The 18299-nt window shown below is 41.2% G+C and overlaps 1 protein-coding gene across 1 annotated transcript in view; it reads right to left on the reverse strand.

Moving 5' to 3' along the window:
- Positions 1 to 13227, reverse strand: part of si:ch211-106e7.2 (uncharacterized) — a 38964-nt gene extending 25737 nt beyond the window's left edge. Inside the window, exon 1 of the mRNA XM_060914750.1 lies at positions 13108 to 13227. The gene's annotated coding sequence lies outside the window, so the exon portion shown is untranslated. The remainder of the gene's footprint in view (positions 1 to 13107) is intronic.
- Positions 13228 to 18299: the final 5072 nt, after the last annotated feature.

Consider the following 18299-nt stretch of genomic DNA (forward strand, 5'->3'; position numbering starts at 1 on the left):
AGCCTGGTGCAGGTCTACACTTTTGTTTCTGGTGTCCTTTGACAGCTCTTTGGTCTTGGCCATAGTGGAGTTTGGAGTGTGACTGTTTGAGGTTGTGGACAGGTGTCTTTTATACTGATAACGAGTTCAAACAGGTGCCATTAATACAGGTAACGAGTGGAGGACAGAGGAGCCTCTTAAAGAAGTTGTTACAGGTCTGTGAGAGCCAGAAATCTTGCTTGTTTGTAGGTGACCAAATACTTATTTTACCAAGGAATTTACCAGTTAACTCATTAAAAATCCTACAATGTGATTTCCTGGATTCTTTCCCCCCCATTCTGTCTCTCATAGTTGAAGTGTACCTATGATGAAAATTACAGGCCTCTCATCTTCTCATCAAACAAGCAAGATTTCTTGCACAATTGGTGACTGACTAAATACTTTTTTGCCCCACTGTAGAGCAGGCGATGAATTGGGGGGGGGGGGGGGGGGGGGATTAAGCATGCTGAAACCCAGAACCTGAAGAGACAAAAGAAATAGGTTTTATTCAATCTTGCAAGATAGAGCTCTCACTAGAAAAGAGATATTGTTTCTTCAGTGAAGAGCACATCTCATCCCTTTTGTGCTCTCTTTATAGCCCGAATATGTGAAAACCTTGAAGCTAGGCGAGTGGATGCAAACATTAACGAATAAATACTGAATGAACGCAAACAGTCTCATCATGTGTACACACAAGAATGAAAAAAAAAAAAATCTCTGCTTAGATGGTCGAAATATTTAAATTAGTTATTTAAAATCTTCTTAAAACACTTGATTTTCCATGACACTTCAGGCTATAAAGAGAGTACAAAAGGGACGAGATGTGCTCTTCACTGAAGAAACATTATTTCTTTTCTAGTGAGAGCTCCATCTTGCAAGATTGAATAAAACCTAATTTTCTGTTGCTTCAGGTTCTGGGTGCCAGCATGTTTAATTCTTTTTTCCACCACAGTAGCCAATCAATCAGAGCGCGTGTTATCCAGTGAATAATAATAATAATAATAATATTATTAAAGTTCAACTTACATAGCCCCTTTCTCACACCCAAGGTCACTTTAAAATTGGGGGGGGGGGGGGGAGTCCACCAAAAAAGGATCAGGATGCAATTCCAATGGCATAGCCACCCACAAGCCCACCAAAAGTCGCATGAAGATAAATCCCACGCCACCTACACAGCCACCAGGCAACATCGTGCCATAGATCCACACAGCGAGCACAGAAACACCGCCACACAGAGCATCGGTTTGTCCCAAACCACCTACACAGCCACCGCATGGAGCACCACGCCAAGCACAGAAGCACCGCTGCACAGAGCACTGGACAACCCTGATGTTAAAAGAGCAACAAGCTCACTACAGTTCATAGTGAGGAGCACAGGCATTACCCACGGCAGATCAAGGCCTGGAGGGAACTGACGCCCAAACCTGGGTCCAGAGCTACACCACAACCGGCAGACAAAAAAAAAAAATTCTTCAAAACACTATGCAAACACAAAAAGAAAAACAAAGGGAGGAAAAGGGAAAAAAAAAAAAAGAAAAAGCTCCGGTGAGAAGCAGCAGCCAAAACGCACACAGCGTACTCAACCAGAAATGGAAATGGCAGACAAATATACTAATGTAGATACAAATATACAATGAATTTAGCTAGAAAAAAAATTAAAATATATTTAGATAAATATATCTAGGCTGAAAACACATGTTTAGTCAAGCCTTTTGTTAAATGGTGTTTATGAGGTAAAGGTGTAGATCTGGAGGGTCCTCAGACCGAGTGTTGTTTTGGTAAACTGGGATGCATGGATGCTGTCAGTCCCCACTTGCTTGCTCACTCGAGTTTGTTGACGGTGTAGTGGCTGGCTGCTTTATGTCCCGGGGCTCCCTCATGCCTGTGTTACCTTCTGGCTCTCTCCTTTTAGTTATGCTGTCTTATGACCCTTTTCCACTACCCTTTTTCAGCTCACTTCAGCCCGACACGGCTCGCGTTTCGACTACCAAAGAACAGCACGACTCGGCTCGCTTCAGCCCTGCTTAGCCCCTAAAACTCGCACCGTTTTGGAGTGGGGCTGAAGCGAGCCGAGTGAGGCTGGGGGCGTGAGCAGACACTCCCCTGTGCACTGATTGGTGAGGAAGAGTGTCCTCACATGCCCACACACGCCCCGCGAGCATGCTGGGATCTGTAAACACCGTAAACCCGGAAGAAGAAGAATTACGAATTACGAGAATTTCTGAAGCCTTATGCGCCTCGCCTCATCTATACGCTCTTGCCAGTATCTGTTGGCGTTGTCGGAGACAACAAGCCACAGCACACCAAGACCAGCAACACTAACGACTCCATGTCTCCATGTTTATTGTTTACTATTCGGGTCGTGAGACTACCGCTTAAAAGATCACTGATGTCACCGTTTGCGCTGCTTAACGACATCACGTGATGTCCACCCACTTTCGCTAACTCCACCCAATGTGTCCACCCACTTCCAGCCAGCACGGTTCAGCGCGGCTGTAGTCGAAATGCAACTTCAATAGCCCCGCTCAGCTCGACTCAGCCCAACTCAGCACGGCACGGCTCAGCCCAGCCCGACTCAGCCGCGTTTGTAGTGGAAAAGCGGCAATAGTTAGTTTTGCCGGAGTCCCTGCTTGTACTCAGCGCAAAATGTATACTGCACCTACTTATTCAAGTGACATTGGGCATACCTAATAACCCGTGTTCCCCCCCCCCAAAAAAAAAAAACTGTCCCCCCCGAGTTACATGTCAATCCTGGGATCGAGATGTTGACCTCTTCTGCTCCTCGGACCTGCCTGATCCATCCTGATGCCCCATGTCTGGTTGGAATCTCATCGCATCGCTCCTGTGGAGGACAGCCCCATATGGACAGTTGAAAGTCACACCTGGAGGACGCTCTGGACTCTTACAGTAATGCTTTTATGGCTGAGGACTACAGTTGACTTGCTAACTTTAGGACTGCAGTTGTCATGAACAGTTTTGCACTCAAGTTTCCATCAATGAAGGGGTTTATAACATCAACAAAACTGACTTCATGTTAAAACTGTTAATGTTATAGTCATGTCTGTTGTTCAGGTGAGGATGGGTTCCCTTTTGGGTCTGGTTCCTCTTGAGGTTTCTTCCTCGTGTCGTCTGGGGGAGTTTTACCATGGAATTTGCAATGGTAGCATGCACAACCTCACAGCGAGTTACCATGGTAACATACACAATCATACCGAGTTACGATGGTAACATTCATCTTACAGTGACCTTGGTAATATACATAACCTCAGACTAGTGTTGTTAGAGACTGCATACTACACTGGCATATATTAGAAATCCTCAACTCCGTTACTGATGCTGCAATCGATGTTTTCAATACCGGAGCTGTAATAGAAGCGTTGTCTCCAGATATCATGACAGTTTTCTCGGCAGTTGGAATGTAACAGTGGTGACTTCAGGTGCCACAGACTGCTTCTACATTGAGATATCTGGATTTCAGTTAATCATCATGCTGAAGTACATCCTCACTTGAAACAAATAAGAACCTCACCTTTTGTATGTTTCCACATCATACAACTGTCTTGGAATAAGTATGTGGCCAGTGGTAACAGCCTGAAGACTAGCTTTTGCTGTTTCTCATTTTATGGTGCCCCAATACCATCACAGGCATTCCTGCCATGTCTGGTAGCAAAGGTAGTACAATCTGGAAAGATTTGGACATATTTCTTGCAACTACTTAAATGACAAAACTGACTGCACTCTTTTACACTCACTCATTGGCCACTTCATTAGGTACACCTATTCAACTATTTGTTAAATTAAATATCTAAAATCAGCCCATCACATGGCAGAAACAGTGCATTTTGGGTAATTTAAAAAATATATTAAAGTGATGAAAGAGAAATACAACATCTTTAGTTTTCAATATAAATATATTGGCAATGAACATTAAACACTTTCCCTTAAAAAAAAAGTTTCAAGTAAATTCAAATAACACTTCTTGGGAAAGTATACAGTCAACATACCTTAAAATGTGGGTTTTCAGCTCTGAAACTATTTGGCATGATCTGTGGAACTTTTTTTTATGCAGAACCAAATAATGTCTAGATGTGATAGAACTATAGTAATACAGTACTACGCAATCAAATTTTGGTTGCAAGAAAGTGAAAACTTGTGGAGACATTAATTCTTGAAAATTAAAGATTCTTCATTCAGGTTAAAAAAAAACATTTTTCATTTGCTTACTGTAAATATTCAGCTAAACTATGTACATGCATATATGCCCAATATCCTTTAGGGTATCTTGGATATTCAGTACAAATTTCAACCTAATACAGTGAAAAATAAGTAATTGGTGAGACTTTGAATACAAAGAATATCAAATAATTTGAAAAAATCAAATATTAAATAAAATCATTAATAAATTTTTATTTGGAGTAAAGTTATAGGATTTTGCAAGGCTCCATGAATTTAATACACATTTTGACACGAATTCTTTCAAGAAAATCCATGACATGAACTGGGAGGCCCTTGATGATTTGGCGCGTAGTGACTCCCATGTGGTTATATCGGTTATAGGTGAATGACGATTCTTGCTGCACTGCTGTCCAAGGGATCGGAGATCACAGGTTCAGCTTAGGTTTGCACCCTTGGCCTTTATGCATCGAAAGTCCTCCAGATTCCTTGAAAATCATTTAACCTCCTAAGACCCAAGCTGTTTTTTTTACATGCATTTTTTATTTCTTTTTGCTATTTGGGCTTATTAGAACCTGATTAGAATAAAAACTAAGCATCATCTTTGATAAGATGTACTTTTTGAGAAAAAGTATGTCCACATATGTGGATTCTTGTTCTGAATTTCTAAAAAGTGCTGTCCACGTATGTGACCGCTAGGCCCTAGGAGGTTAATGATATTGTACACCACTGAGGGTGAAATATCCAAATCCCCTTCCTATCTTTCTTTGAAGAACATTGTTTTTAAACATTTCAATAATTTTCTCATGCATTTGTTGACAAACTGGAGATCTTCAGCACATCTTCCTCAAATATGGATCCTAAGTTTGTACCAAATCATGATTCCAATCACCTGTTTCAAAATCCCATCATTATCAGGCCTTTCAATTACATGAAACCTGCGATGCATAACGTCGTAGGCTCCCAAATTAAAAAGGCACCCAAATTAAGCTACCAAAAGTTTAAAAAAAGATGTTGATTACATAAACATGGCTGCATAAAACCCAATGTCTTGACTTTCTTCTTTAAAGGTCTCCTTGCATCATTTTTTCATTAATTGTGCGGTGGTCTCTAGTATGAATGAATGCCCTGTGAGCCGGTTTTGGTGAGAAAAAAAATGCTGTGGTTCTCCTGTTTCAGGCTGTTCTAGTTTGGTGGAGGAGTGGGTGGCGGGAGAACGACAGGATTTCAGCTCTTATGCAAGGCTGACACTTGCACGACTTTTGGCCACGATTTTGTCGTGGCAAGTCGTGCCATTTTGGGGCACGAACTGGGAGGCTCCCGCACTGTTCACGACTAGTTCACGACGAGTTCACGAATGCGTGCCCGCCCACATTCACGAACTGGCACGACGAGTTCACGCATAGTTTACGCACTTCCCGCATTGGCACGACGAGTTTGCGCAATTCGGACGGTGTCGTGCCGACTTGGGCACGCCTGTGTCATGCACAACCTCATCCTCATCAGATACCCACACGCAATTTCAGAAGTGGACCGCGAAGATCCAGACACACATGATCTGATCCCTGGTGGATGGAGGACTGACCGACACCTGCAGGGGCTGCTGCCTCTAACCGGCCATCATACCCAGAAGGATGCAAAGGATCAGCGAGACTACCTGTCACATTACTACATGTCCCCTGCTGGTGCTGTCCCTTGGCAAGAAAGAATGGTAGTAGCTTCATGAGCTGCATCCACAGTTGTTCCATTTTTGAAATAAAAGAAACGAAACTCCCCCCCCCAAAAAAAAAAAGTCATGAAGGAATAGAAAATAAAAGACATTAAAAAAAAAAGAAAAAAAAATTGCGAATGGCGAGAAGTGTCCAGGAAGCCCTATATATACACCCCCGCACCGACACGAGCGCCACTGTCGCGCAGTAGTCGTGAACTGCTCGTGAACTCGTCGTGAACTGCTCGTGCCATGCGCAAACTGTTCATGAAGTGCGTAAACTAGTCGTGAACTGCTCGTGCCATCAATGCGTGACCGTGTCAGTGGGAAGGCACGGCCACGCTGCGACGCGCACCAATTCGTGAACATGTCGTGAACTACTCGTGAACTGGACGTGAGCTGTTCGTGAACTATTCGTGGCAGTTCGTGGCATGGCGCGCACTTCCACGCACTGGCACGCATCCTCCCGCATCGTCCCGACGAGTTCACGACGAGATCATGAACAGTTTGCGCATAGTTCACGACCCGGTCGCAAAATTTTGTCGTGACCAAAATTTTGAACATTTCAAAATTCTCGTCCCGACATGGCACGCAGTCACGACGGGTTTACGCACACTTCACACCAGTTTACGATTAGTTTGCGCACTGGCACGACTCGAGTCGTGCCAACGCGTGCCACGGAATCGTGCAAGTGTCAGCCTTGCATTACTCATTAATATTCATGATATGTAAACGTGTTACCTCTGATTGGCTAACAGCAATCAGTAACCGCGTTACCTCTGATTGGCTAACAGCACTGTGATGCTACCTCCAGTGGGTCAGAACAAGCGGATGTGGGGGTCTTTGTAAAAACTGTTTTGATTGGCTATTATGGTCTCGACGTCGATGTTTTGACCAATAACAATGTAGATAACACGAATTTTACATCACATTCAACGAGATTTAAACGAGACTAAAGATGGCGACTTACAAATAATGTGTAAACATCGTTGGACTTAAAGTTTGAACAGCATGAAGGAACATACCCCAACCCCCCGAAATTAATTTAAAAAAAAATTCTCAACGGATTTGGCATAATATAAAAAGGTCGTTTTTTTACTCAGAAAAAGCGGAGATCCGCTGAAAAGCGGAAAACGCTCATCCCTGCCTAGCTTGTGACCATGTCATGCATGCTAACGTGGAGAATATGAACACGCTATTTTGTAACAAAAGCCTTCGAACAAAAAAATTCATGTTTTACTTACAGCTTGTGAGCTGGTGGTCGACAGATCCAGGTATTAAAAACAACCTCGAAGCAAAACCACTACTGAAGGCACCAAAGTTTGAAAAGTCACTGTGGTTGAAATGATCAGAACACAGTACTAACGCTGCATTATACTTTGCTGGTGGTGTTCCAAAGATAAATTCCAACCATTTCTTCTTCAGCTCTTCTATCTTGGGCAAGAAATGCAGCGGTGATGTCTTACTGCCACAAATAACACAGGCACAAACTTGTCCAGACATGTTTTCAGCTTGCTGTTAGGTCCTCTTCGTTAGCTACTGACGAGATGGGCTCTGCTATCTCTCCTCGCGCTTAAATCCGAACTTCCTTCCCGTGGGCGGTCGCAAGCCAAGGTGGGCGAGGCCATGAATACTAATTTTCGAAGTGACATAACTTCGTATGACTTTTTCTGATCCACTCGTTTTTCCGACTATTTTCTTTCATAAGGCCATCCTTAAAAAAAAAAGAAATCAGTTTCCTGTCCATCGGGTGAGCAAAAAAATTCAATCGGGAGGGAGGGTTTTTTATATATATATATGAGAAATCGCAATGCTGTGTTTGCTTTTTCTTTTAAAATTCATTTTAAATGCCGACTGCAACATTTGCAAAACTTTTACAAAAGGTACTTAAAATGTCTGACACACGGACTTTTTGTAGTTCTAAATCGAGCGTTAGGCCTAGTTCGGATGAAATTACACTATTAAAATGATCACTGAATGATTTGTTTTTCTGAATCTTTACTATTTTGTTGTTTGCTAGAATACCATTTTGCGATTTCACACTTAAGCAAATGTTTGAAAACTCCGGATCTCCTTCCTTCATGGTGGCTGCCATTTTTTTGTGCCGCACGGCGCATGCGCAGAGCTGATTCAATTCTATATTCTGCGCGGAATGCAGGGCTTTCCACAAGCGCCGGCCATACAGCCAACTACATAATTAAGTCCAGCCGGCTACTTTAATGACTATTTTTGTAGCCCACAGGCTCTAAATATTAATTTTCGATTTTAATAAAATTAAATTTTTATCTAATGGACTGACAATAATGTCGAACTGAACCGCACTCATTTAAGTTGTGATTCACGCTGTTTGTAATGATAACAACCACAAATTCCCCGCCGACTTCGTTGATCAAGGGAGAGTAACTCATCCGCGGCCCCGACATGCGGTGTGCGCGCGCGTGCGCACGCACTCGGCGGAGGCAGTAGTGTGTCGGGGCCGTCGGAGGTGACATCGGAGGGAACAGAAGCAGAGATGATGCTTATTTTGTCTCTGGTAAACCAGTCTTCTCTCGTTCAATTACGTGCTGGCATCAAAAGACACCGTTGGCTGTAAATGAAACCAAACTGAGTCGTTGGAGTGTATTTTCATACACAAATAGAGAAATGTTCACTGAGTGTTTGTGTAGCCCCACTGCAGACTGTTGTCATTGTTAATTCATAGCATGCTCAGTTGCGTGAATGTGTCATGCACCGAAAATAAGAGATTTACAAGCCAGGAACGCCTCATGATGCAATACGCAAGAAAAGAAAGATGATTTACTGCCATTTTACTTTGTATTTGAGTAAAGTGAATAAATAAATGGTCTGTGGAAAATACATTTAATCCTGGGAACTGCGTGCACAGGAGTTTATTTTGTGTTTACTCTCCCCGGCTGGCTACTTATTTGTCATGGCTGGCTAGTACGAGTCTTAGTGGAAAGCCCTGGGAATGCGTAAATGTCAAGTTCAATTTTAGATTTACGAACCCGAAAAAAATGTCGAAAAACCAGCGTTAAAAAAAAAATTTTCAACCGCACAAACGGCACTCACCCGGCCGATGGACCGGAAACAGAACATTTTTTAATAATGGCCTAAGCTAATACAGGGAATGGGAGCAGAATTACATTTTCACATGCAGCATGCATATGCAACTTGGAGTGAACTATGGTATTTCAAAAAGAGCCAGTATTAAACATTTTTCGTGGAAGGGCACCTTTAAAAACACAAATTAGCGAGAATTAGCATGTATTTCTCGTAATTGACGCAAAATCCGCACCATTCCCGTGTTGTTCCAGGTTTGTCGAACTAACCATAAGCTTTGCACAGAGCACAAATTCTCCATCAACGCTGATCGACACGCCATGATTTCGTGGAGGAGCGAGACTCGTGTACCAATGACCAGAGCGGGATTTCCACATTGGGTAAATCATCTTTTATATTGTTTTATGGCGGTTGGCAAACAGCTTTTAGGTGCATTACTGCCACCTTCTGGACAGGAGTGTGAACCAGAATGTTTACTACCCTATTGTGCTAAATTCTCCTAATAATTCCTGTATCATTTAAAAACCTAAAAATAACCCTATATCCCACGTTATCTGACCTCAACTGCAATCTCTCTCTGATACCTAGTTTCATGTGATTTAAATCATGTAAAAGACTGAATAAAAGAGAGCTATTCAGGACATAACTGTGTATTTAAGATATAGCTTGCATCTTAAATACACACAGTTGTGTAAGTGGAATCAGTGACTTGGAGCTTGGTCTGCTTGTTGATGGTCTTAGACACTGGCCTTTCATTTAAACGAAGATCTTTTACTTGACTACATACTGTGAATTGCACTGCCAATTCTTGTGAGGTGACTGAAAAACCTTCTGTGTCGCAGGTCTGCTACAGGTTTCTCTCTTTGATGGCAACAGTGCAGAACTTGCTTTTTCATTCCCAGGCTCCTTTCCTCCAGGCTCTCCTCAGGCCCCAACACATCTTTTAAATACTAACTGTATTCTAATTATTTTTGTCATGCAAAGAAAGAAAGCACAACTTTATTCATCACACACTTGTGAAATTCCTCTCTGCATTTAACCCATCTGAAGCAGTGAACACACATGAGCAATGAGCACACACACATACCCAGAGCAGTGGGCAGCCATGCTAACAGCGCCCGGGGAGCAGTTGGGAGTTAGGCGCCTCGCTCAAGGGCACCTCAGCCCAAGGCCATCCCATTTTAAAAGGGCATATTCTGGACCAATTTCATTTTTTTTTTTAATGAAAGTATGTCCCTTTACACACTCATACAGAAGGGTAATTTTGCACAAGGCCATCTGTCTACAGCAGAAAAAAATAAAATAAAACATGTCTGGAAAAATCCCAAGGGAGTCTGGAGCCAGATTCGTGACGTTACCTGTGGAAGCGCCAGCAGGCTGCACGAGCTTGCACAGTTTCAGTGCACAGCCTGTGTAAACCAAGCGCTCCCATTTCTCTCTCATTGTCCGGTCTTTTGGAAAATGATGAGTACTAATCCCATCAAGATTGGTGTTGCTACACCCTCCTACGATACATCTGTTAACCATTTTAATAATTACGTGATAACGTTGAAGAAATTTGCAGAAAACCACCAGGTCGTTTTCTCATAAACAAACCAGCGCTGACGTAGGATTCAGAGGGAGGCGTCCCGCACGTGATGTCATGAAAATCAACGTTTGCTGGGAAATCCAAATGCCAAGTTTTTTCAGAGGCGGACAAATTCGCCTCAAATGGCTTGATTTCAACTGAATTTTTCTGGTATTGTGCAAGGTAAAAAAAAATTGCACAAAATACAAAATGTGACAGATATTTGACCAAAGTTTAATATAAAATAGAATTACATTGATCTTGCTCCTGAATTTACCCGTGATATGCCCCTTTAACCTAACCGCATGTCTTTGGATTGTGGGGGAAACCCACGCAGACATGGGGAGAACATGCAAACTCCACACAGAAAAGCCCCCGCCGGCCGCTGGGCTCGAACCCAGAACCTTTTTGCTGTGAGGCGACAGCACTAACCACTACACCACCGTGCCATCATGTACATCAAGAGGGATTAATGCTGTAGACATTTTGCAATAAAGGCAAAAAATAACTCAGATTTCTTTATTTATTCATAACTTTGTAGCTTAAAAAGCAGCAGCAGGTTTAAACACACAGCACTGGGAAAACAGCCCTTTGTGCGTGCAGAAAAGCCCAAATTACCCTGTATCATGACAGAAAAAGCCCAAATACAGAAATACAGGGTGTAGCCCAAATTATGTAACTGACAGGCCTGATTATTTAATTGTTTTATGTTACCACTAACCCTAACTTGCCCCATCACAACTTTTTTGGAATGTGCTGCAGGCCTGAAATGCACTAGTGGATGTATATTAACAAATGAAATGAAGCGGACCAGAAAAAATATGAAATATTTTGGGTTCACACTGTCTGCAACGAAATACAAGTCAAAGTAAATTTGGAAAAATCACTGCTCCCCCAATATTCCATACCGTCCCAACGTTTTCTAATCTGGGGTTGCTGATGGACACTTTATTATTCAGGCGGTGTTGAGGGAGACAGCAGGAAGTTGGGTCGCCCAAGACGACATACAGGTTAGAATAGGGTGACCAGACGTCCCGATTTGGGGTTGCGTGTCCCGAGTCCCGACAAAAGTCTGTCGGGACACGGATATGTCCCAGTTTTCGCCACTCGCAACTGAGCAGCGTGGGGATCATTAGCGGAGAAATGTCTGCATTTACTATTTTGATGAACTGACAGGGATCGCAAACTTTCCTGGTTACTGCCCCCTGGCATGGGTGTTTATTTAGCCACATTATTCCAGACAACAGAACGTGTTGCCATGCAACAATAAAATAAACATTAACTGGCCCGAATGTTTTGTCTAGCAGCAGTAATGCCGCAGCAATTATGCCGAAAAGAAAATGTACGTTTTCCAAAAATTTACAGGGCACCTACCCCTTCCTCCGAGAGGTGCAGAACAATGCGCACGAAGCCTACTGCACACACTGTAAGTGTTCCTTCTCCGTAGCCCACGGTGGTAACGCCGATATACAGGATCACATTAAAATGACTAAACACAAGCGGTGGGTTGAGGCAGGGGCTGGCAGCGTGACCAATTTCTTTAGCAAAGTCAGTGTTGGGAGTGCTGAACTGAAAAGGCTTAGCTAAGGCTCAGCTTTGTTCCTGTGTTTTGTTCTTGTACTGAGTTGGGTAGCCTATGTTGCAAATGATGTGCGCTCCTGTGGGGGCTTTCCTCGGGCTGTCGCCCCTCTCCTCCTGTAGTGCTGTTTTGTTTAAGTGTATATTCTCAAATCACTTGTCTCTTTTTTGTTTCCGTTTAACATACCATTCTGACAGTTTGGCCACATTGCTGTGTTGAACAGCTTGTTGCACCTTCCATTAAAGTGTTCACTTTTGTACACATCTTGCTTTATTCATTCAGTTGTGGGGAATGGTTAGTAAGGTTGATTCTGGCCTAGGCTATGTTGAGGTCACATATCTACTTTTTAAGTTCATGCTATAGTGCATACAATTTTAGAGCTATAGCCTACATGTGCATATGCATTCTTCTTGGTGTTCTCACAAACAGGTGGAATAAATCAGTTTAAATTTGGCCTATGGACACAGCCTGGCCTATTCTCAGCCATTACAAAATCTGTTGTCTGACCATAATTTAACTGACCTGTATACCACCATGCTACTAGATAACAAAATGCCTGTTTGTTTTATTTCATGTGAGATGTTGATAAATGTGAGCTTCAACAAAATGATAAGAGCACCTCTCTGAGTGTCACATTTACGTAAAAAAAAAAAAAAAGGTGTGCGTGTACGAGCATGGTCGCGTGCAAAAGTGTCCCGGTTTCAGACTAGTGAAATCTGGTCACCCTAGGTTAGAACGGACACTGATTTTTTTTATTTTATGCATTTTTTCCCCACGGAGATGAAGCAGCAGTTTACCTCCTGATATCACAATAACGGAAATGTTGCAGCTCCAGCATACTGTTTACAAACAGTTAAGGCTACCTCCTCTCCTCTCCTCCGGATTTCATCCATAAAGAGCTTCAGCTAACGGTTACTCATATTATGTTCTGAAATTCCTGACACACACATTACCTACCGTATAAAAATGAAGCAATGGAATAATACGCATGAGCCTACATACCTTACAAGAGGAAAATCCATATTTCGCTAGTTTAGACAATATAGATGCACAAATCACTTCTTCGTCTTCTTCCTATAGGCAGGATAAATGGTCCAGCAGCGTGTTCTTCTTCTTCTTTCGGTTTTATGGCGGTTGGCAACTAGCTTCAATGGTGCATTACCGCCACCAGCTGGACTGGGGTGTGGTACTTGAGTTTTAAAATAAATAAATAAATAAATAAATAAATAAATTATTTTAATTAGACCTGTGTTCCTCTCCCCCATCTCATTATCTGTAGCCGTTTTATCCTGTCCTACAGGGTCGCAGGCAAGCTGGAGCCTATCCCAGCTGACTACGGGCGAAAGGCGGGGTACACCCTGGACAAGTCGCCAGGTCATCACAGGGCTGACACATAGACACAGACAACCATTCACACTCACATTCACACCTACGGTCAATTTAGAGTCACCAGTTAACCTAACCTGCATGTCTTTGGACTGTGGGGGAAACCGAAGCACCCGGAGGAAACCCACGCGGACACGGGGAGAACATGCAAACTCCGCACAGAAAGGCCCTCGCTGGCCACGGGGCTCAAACCCGGATCTTCTTGCTGTGAGGCGACAGCGCTAACCACTACACCACCGTGCCGCCCCCTGTGTTCCTTAAGAAACTAAATACATATTTGAAGCAGGTTTCACCTGTACTTCTTTGCAGAATGTCCTCCAATTTTAACACTAATTGTTTCCCTTGCAACTGTAAAATTAATCTTTGTCTTTCTTCCTGGTATTTAGGACATTGCAAAATAACATGCTCTGTAGACTCTGGGCTGCCACAGAAATCACATTTTCCATCTGAATGCTTTTTTATCATCACCAAAGAACTATTTAATCTTGTGTGTCCAAACCTCATTCTCGAAAAAGCATCCTCCTCTTCCTTACTTCTGTTGGTGTTTCTACTCTTTCCCACTTCATTCTGGATATTATAAAACTGTCTCTCAGTCTGGCCATTGTCCCATAATGTTTGCCATTTTCCCTTAACTATGTTTTTAATCATACTTTTAATTTCTGCCTTGCTGTAAGCGACTTCAATATCTATGCTGGGATTTCCAGCTGCTTGTTTAGCGCACTTATCTGCCATCTCATTCCCTACAACTCCTATATGAGCTGGTACCCATACAAGAGTTATCTTAACTCCTGTCTTTAACAGATTATTTGCAACTTGTAATATTTCATACAAAATGTTCTGCCTTGATTTTGACTGGGACGTTCTAATGCTAATCAAAGCTGAGCTGGAGTCTGAAGCAATTACTGCCTTCCTTGGCCTGTTAACTTCCACCCATAGCAGGGCTAGCTACACAGCAACCAACTCCGCTGTATAAACTGCTAGATCATCATTGATTCTTTTTCCTACTTTGACTTTTAACTTTGGGATAACAAAAGCAACCCCAACTCTTTTACCAGCCATTTTAGAGGCATCTGTATATAGAATTATATCCTCTCTATACATCTCCATAAGATAGCTCTGAACCCTTAATTTGTCCATGTTACTCTCTTGCATCTCCTCTAATAACCCCAGGTCAATGGAGAGCTCTTTAAAGACCCATGATGGGATAGCTGGGATAGGCACAGTAGGACTTATCTTTAATTCACTAAACCCTATCTCATTAACTTTATCATTAATCACCCAACCAAAACTTCTGACTTGGGCATTTCCACACTCTTGACATTGCCTCAGGACTGGTTGACTCATATGATTTTCATTATGACCCTTTAAATTTGCCCAATACACAATGGCTAACTGTTCTCTTCTAAGATAAAGAGGCATTTCTCCCATCACCTGGATAGCTGGCACTGGAGTAGTTTTAACAGCACCACAGCATAACCTTAATGCTTGATTTTGGATCACATCCAACTTATTCCGCAGTGTTTTGGCTGCAAACCCATATATTATACTTCCATAGTCAAGCACAGACCTAATCAAACCTGTATAAATTGTTCTTAAAGCATGTCTGCTTGCTCCCCACTCCACTCCGCATAGACATCTCATTACATTTATTACTTTCTTGCATTTATCAATCATTTTTTGTATATGCACTGCCCACATTAATCTTTGGTCAAACCATATGCCCAGGTATTTAAAGGAGTCAACCCTTTCCAATTAATTAGCAGATAGATTCACTTTTATATCCTTAGCCAATTTCTTTCTTGAGAAAACCATTATTTTAGTTTTGTCAATAGAGATCCTAAAACCCCATCTATTGGACCATTTATTCACTACATCAACTGCTTGCTGTATCTTACTCACCACAAATTCAATATTTCTCCCTCTTTTCCATAAAGCACCATCATCTGCAAACAATGCTACATCCACAAAATTCTCTACTTCCTTAAAAATGTCATTTATCATAATGGAAAACAATAAAGGACTGATAATGCTCCCTTGTGGGATACCATTTTCTACCTGATACCGCTCACTTGTCACTCTGTTAATCCTCACCATTATTGTTCTATCTGATAAGAATTCCTTAACCCATGTAGAAATTCTTCCCTTGACTCCCATATGATTTAACTTAATCAAAAGGCCCTCCTTCCACATCATGTCATACGCCTTCTCAATATCAAAAAAGACAGCCACAACTGATTCCTTATTCACATGGGCTCTTCTTATGGTATCCTCTAAATATACTAAAGGATCCATGGTGCCTCTGCCTCTTCTAAAGCCACTCTGATAATTTTCTGTCAGTCCTTTAGCCTCAACTGTATATTTTAGCCTGTCATTTATTATCCTTTCCATTGTTTTCCCCATCTGAGATGTAAGTGCTATTGGTCTGTAGTTGCTAGGGATCTTTGGGTCTTTCCCAGGCTTTTTAATAGGGATAATTATAGATTCTTTCCATACTTTTGGTATTATTCCCTCTGTCCAGACCCTATTATAAAGACCCAATAGAACTTCCTTTCCTTTATCAGTTAGGTTCTCTAACATAGAATAACAAATCCCATCCTCCCCTGGAGAAGACTTACCTAACTTTCTTAGTGCATTATTAAGTTCAGTTATTGTGAGTAGTTCATTCAACTCCTCACCTATCACCTCTTCACAGTCCTGCTGATAATTTTTAACTGTTTCTGCCCTTGCTCTCTTTTCCTGATGGCTAAGATTTTCAATGTTGTGTACCTTACTTAATGTCTTTGCCATTATTTCTGCTTTGTCAATACTACTAATGGCTATATTTTGACTGTCAATCAACTCAGGATAACCATATTCTTTCCCACTTCCTTTCATTTTCTTTATCATGCCCCAGACACTCTCCACTGGAGTAGTCCCATATGGAAAAGAAACAGAAGAAACTTATAAAAAAAAAAAAACTTTCCATCACCTTCAGTTTGTTTCATGCATTGTGCATCATATAAGGAATATGATTTACTCCTGAAAGTGGCCACTTTTGCATTACTGTCATATATTGTTCTGATAAATACGCAAATCATACAAGTTTCATTTTGTTCAAATTTACTAAGGATCTTATATCTGGTTTCACTGTTGCATGCTTTACATACAAATTTTATAAGATTTATCTACATCTTTTCCATCCCATATGGAAAAGATGCATATAAATCTTATAAAATTTGTATGTCCTTTGTCTGAAACTTGTATGTAAAGCATACAACAGTGAAACCAGATATAACATCCTTAGTAAATTTGAACAAAATGAAACTTGTATGATTTGCGTATCAGAACAATATATGACAGTAATGCAAAAGTGGCCACTTTCAGGAGTAAATCATATTCCTTATATGATGCACAATGCATGAAACATAAACTGAAGGTGATGGAAAGGTTTTTTTTTTATAAGTTTCTTCTATTTCTTTTCCATATGGGATATGGGGTTCTTCCTACAGAATCACAAAACTTTCTCCAGTAACCATTCTTAGCCTCCCTTATGGTTTTCCTTACAACCGCTTGAGACTTCTTAATTTCAATTAAATTCTGGAAATTGTGCGTTCTTTTCAAGACTCTAAATGCCTTGTTCCTATCTTTTATTGCTTTTTTGCATTCATTAGACCACCATGGAACTATCTTACTTAACTGCTTAGATTTGGGCTTAGGAATGGCTAAACTTGCTGCACTAATTATGCCGTCACTAATATCTTTACATAAGCTTTCAATATCTTTATTTTTATCTATTACTGACATCATTTCATCACTTACCTCTCTAAATTTGTCCCAGTCCACTTTCTCTAAAATCCATCTCTCATTTTTAACTTTGTATTCAAATGAAACTTCCATACCCACTTGAATTTTAATAGGGAAGTGATCACTACCTATAGTATTATCATTCAATACCTCCCACTCACACTTATTTGCTAATGATATTGTAGCTAATGTGAGGTCTATTGCTGACTCTGTGCCCCTAACAACATCCAGTCTAGTACTTGACCCATTATTCAAACAAACTAATTCTTCCTCATCCATAAATTCTAAAATCACATCCCCATTAACATCATTCTTATCCCCCCACAATGTACTATGTGCATTAAAGTCACCACACCATATCACTCTTCCCTTTGTATCTTTCCAAATTTCTGTCAATTGACTTAATTCTATTTGCCTACATGGGTTATAGTAATTTATTATTTCTATATTGCCTTCATTTGACCAGACCTCTATTATAGTGTATTCTAGATCTTTCCCTCTTGTAATTTCCCTATATTGAATACCTTTTTGTATGAATGTTATAACTCCTCCACTTTTTCCAGATTCTCTATCCCTCCTTATTAAAGTATATCCTTTAATAATAAAATCCAGTTTAGAGATCAACCAAGTTTCCTGTATGCATATAACATTAGGTTTTATACTTAAATTATCTATATATTTTTTTTTAATTCCTGCCCGTTCGCTATTAAGCTCCTCGCATTCCATTGCAATATAAACAAGACCATTATCCTGAGCCAACCCATACTTGAGATTGTTGATGAACCTCTTCATTTAAAGTAGCCCTGACTGATTCCCACAGCAGATCTTTTACATCCAAGAATTTCTCAGCAGATTTGACTATAATTTTGATTTTCTCTGTTCGGCTTGTCGTCTGTGCTGAACAATTGATAACCTCAGCCATGAACAATATAAAATTACTTTTAGACACAATCAGTGTCTCCTCTTTAATTTTGTCACACTTTACACACGGCCTCCCCTCTTTCACAACTGGGGCTGGACCTGCT

This window comes from Neoarius graeffei, chromosome 2 (genome assembly GCF_027579695.1).
Source record: "Neoarius graeffei isolate fNeoGra1 chromosome 2, fNeoGra1.pri, whole genome shotgun sequence".
Classification (NCBI taxonomy): Eukaryota; Metazoa; Chordata; class Actinopteri; order Siluriformes; family Ariidae; genus Neoarius; species Neoarius graeffei.